Here is a 3465-nt window from a genome sequence, read left to right as displayed (position 1 = left end):
AGGGTTTGGCTGATCCTCTGGGGCACAGGGGGTGACTCTTGGGGCTGGGCCTGTGCAGGGCTGAGGGTTGGACTCCGTGATCCTTGGGGGTCCCTCCCAGCTCAGCACATTCTGTGACTCTGTGACTGTGTGAGGGATGGAGCAGATCCCGCTCAGCTGCCACTCTCCATTCTGGGAATGCCCCATCCCTGGGCCCAGCCAGCTCCCTGTGTTTGATATTGCAGCTGGGAAGCGGCAGCTCTGACCTCTGGCCCCCGAGCTGGGGTTTGGCCCTGCAGAGGGTGAACTGCTCCCTGTTTGCACAGGCTCGGGACGCAGGATCAAAGGGCTCCGCCTGAGTAAGAGCAGCCCAGCCCTGCGTTCTGTTCACGTTCCATCTCCTCAGGCTGCCTCTGCCTGCCCAGAGGGCTCCCAGGGCCGGCTGGGAGGAGGTGGGTGACCCCACGAGGTCCCCAGGCAGTGAGCTTTACCTCACCAGGGTGGCATGTGAGCTCAGATGGGTGGGTCTTTAAGCTGAGCTGTGGAAAGCCATCCTGCTCCTCATCCGAGAGCAGATCTGCAGCCCGGGCACTGCCTGAGCTGCTCCCTGAGGAGTGCAGGGACAGGGACCAGGGAGAGCAGCGTGTGTGGGAGTCAGGCCCTCAGACAGCCCAGGGCCATCCAAAGGAGGGCACTGAAGATGCCCCACGGTGAGAGGTGGGACGTGGAGGATTCTGCTGTCCTGGGATGGGAAGGTTGTGTAGGTCAGCAGATCCCTCCCCAGCAAATCCAGCTCTGAAGCAAAGGGGCACATGACACAGGCAGCTGGGGAATGTTTAGGTTTGTGTCCTGCTGTGATTGCAAGGCCACCAACTAATTCATCTCCACAACCATAGGGAGAAGGAGCCCCAGAGCTCTGGCAGGAGCGGGCACTGCAACCCAACACAAGCACAGGAATCAAATGGTTTCCTCAGTCTAAGCAGGTGCTTCTTTCCCTGCAAAGAACCTGGGAGGCAGACATGGATCCAAATGGTGGGTGTTGACACAGGGGACAGTGCAGAGTGTCCGCTGAAGCTTCTGTTGTTTTGGACAGGCGAAGCTGGCGGGGGAGCGTGGAGCCCGTGCGATCCTTTTCGACATTACTGACGATGAAAGTGCTGCTGATCAGGTACAGACCCCATTAATGCTCTCAGCTAAACCACAGTGCTCCTGTCCCATCCCAAAATGTGTCCATCAGGACCCACCAGCCACCAGCAGAAAGTCCCAGGTCCCAGCTGGTGTTGGATGTTGGCTCTCACCCCACTCAACCATGAGGAGTCGGTTCCTCTTTCCTTCGCTCCAGGGCACATCTACACTCTCAGAGGACATTATCTGGTCAGTTGAGCTTTTCTGCCAGGAGCTGGATGCTTCCTCTTGGGAAGTCATGGATTTCCTAATTTCATCTACTCCAGACAGCCCAGTTTACCTCTAGGGAAAGGTGACTTCTCAAGTTTTCAAGCCCAAGTCACAGCCCTCCCTGCAACACTCTTGGTGCAGGTTTAGAGACCTCCAAAGGTCTCTTCCCCCAGCATTGCTGTCATCTCTGGAATGGAATCAGTTCCCTATCCAAATGGTCCAGGGATAATGAAAAGCATCCAGCATTCGACTGAGGACAGACAGGGGAGCTGGTGCCTGAGCTTATCCAAACTCTGGGCTGACTCCTTGCTGGATCCATCTCTCCTGGCTCTTTTATGCACTTACAGATTAATTTCTGATGTCAGAGAAAGGCAGCAGCGAGTGCAGGTCCATGAGGTGACTCCAGGGTGTCTCAGATCCCAGTCTCTGATCCCTCTGAGCCTCTGATCCCACTTTCCCAGCTTCCCCATCTGCAATACCAAAGCCAAGAGTGGCAACTCTCATCAACTCAGACCCTGCAGCCTCCGTGGTCTTCACGACCATCTGCACCTCCACTCACATCCCTGTCCCCAGACCCAGGCACCCACCTCTGGGTGCCCCCAGGACCTCCCAGGGCACGGGAAGTGGTCAGTGGGTCCGATGGCCACCCTGGTCCAGTCCAGGTCAGTCTGGAGGGGAGCAGGCTTGGACACTTGCTGAGCCAGCCCGTGCCAGTATGACCAGGAACAACCAGAATGTCCTCAGGGAGGAGGGGAACTGGATGGGTCTCACAGGAAGAGCAGAGGAAGCATTTCTGTGGGAAGGCAACACTCGGCAGTGCTGTTGGCAGTTCCCACAGGGAAGAGGAGACACCAAGAACTTTTGCACAGGGGCTTGAAGAGGAGCTCAAGAGACACCAAGCAGTGTCCAGCTGGGCATGAGGAGTCACCAGCAGGGAAAATTGAGTATTTTCCCAATGCTGGAGAGTTGGTACAAGAGGAGGAGCTTCAATCTAATTCATATTCATCCTAGAGAGACAGTACAGATCCGGGGGAGCAGTCAGTCTCTGAAGTGTGTGCAAGAAGCATCTGGAGGATCAGACATGCCTGGGGGACCAGGATTGTCCTTTTCCAGGCTGTTCTGGACCAGCTCTCACTGTGTTTGTTCCTTTGCAGCTGAGGAAGCCCAGAGGCCTGAGCCAGCCCGTGGTTCTGATCAGGGGCCACGACGCCGAGCAGCTCATGAGCGTCGTGAACAAGAACAGAGAGGCCCATGTGAAGATAGAGGTCAAGGAGCCACCAGCCTGGGTGAGACACACACCATTCCCACTGCCTCCCACATCCTCCCTCCCAAGCACAGGGCTTTCCCAGAGCTTTGCTCTCAAGGGACAGAGATCAGAGCCCTTGGCAGGAGCTGTCTGTAGCATTCAGATGACCTGCTGCAAATAAAGGCTCAAAAGCACTGTCAGCTTACTTAGTTTCTTTTGCTCCAACGCCACGAGTGAGGTGAGGAGGTTCTCTGTCTCTTCAGGGGAGACCAAGCCTTGCGTTTCTCATCTTATGCTGCCTTAGACCGTGGCACTGGGGGAGCTGAGATGCTGCAAGACAGAGATTTTCCATTCTTGGTGGGATGTCCAAAAAAAAGGCCGAACCCTTTTTTCCTTTTTCTGTAAAGAGCAAAGAGGTAGAGCTTGGCCTTGTGTTCGAAGGCTGATGGGCCAGAAGAGATTGGGAGACCCCTGCCAAGCCTCTTATTCCCAAGTCTGCCACGCAAGATTAATTTCTCTCCTGTTTTATCCAACAGCCAGACTACGACGTGTGGATCCTCCTCACCGTGGTCAGCACTGTGGTCGTCATCGTTTTGATTTTCGTTGTCCGCACAAAGTGCCAACTGAACAGGACTCAGGTAGGGACCCCCTGGAGCAACAGGAACACACAAAAGGCGGGAACAGAGATTGTTTGGGAATTGGGGAAATGGGCAGACAGTGGGGGGACAAGGGGGAATGACTTCAAACTGCCTGAAGGCAAGGTCAGATGAGATATTGGGAAGGAATCCTTCCCTGTGAGGGTGGGGAGGCCCTGGCACAGGTTGCCCAGAGAAGCTGTGGCTGCC

General features: G+C 55.6%; 1 long non-coding RNA gene across 1 annotated transcript; it reads left to right on the top strand.

Moving 5' to 3' along the window:
- Positions 1-1068: 1068 nt before the first annotated feature.
- LOC108510647 lies at positions 1069-3275 on the top strand. Its single transcript, XR_001878858.1, has 3 exons — positions 1069-1147; positions 2529-2660; positions 3157-3275. It is a non-coding gene; the product is annotated as an uncharacterized LOC108510647 (long non-coding RNA).
- The last annotated feature ends 190 nt before the right edge of the window (positions 3276-3465 follow it).

This window comes from Lepidothrix coronata, unplaced genomic scaffold, assembly GCF_001604755.1.
Source record: "Lepidothrix coronata isolate B3197 unplaced genomic scaffold, Lepidothrix_coronata-1.0 Scaffold1798, whole genome shotgun sequence".
Taxonomy (NCBI): domain Eukaryota; kingdom Metazoa; phylum Chordata; class Aves; order Passeriformes; family Pipridae; genus Lepidothrix; species Lepidothrix coronata.
Note: the sequence above shows the minus strand (reverse complement) of the source record. Positions and strands in the feature narration are given on the sequence as shown.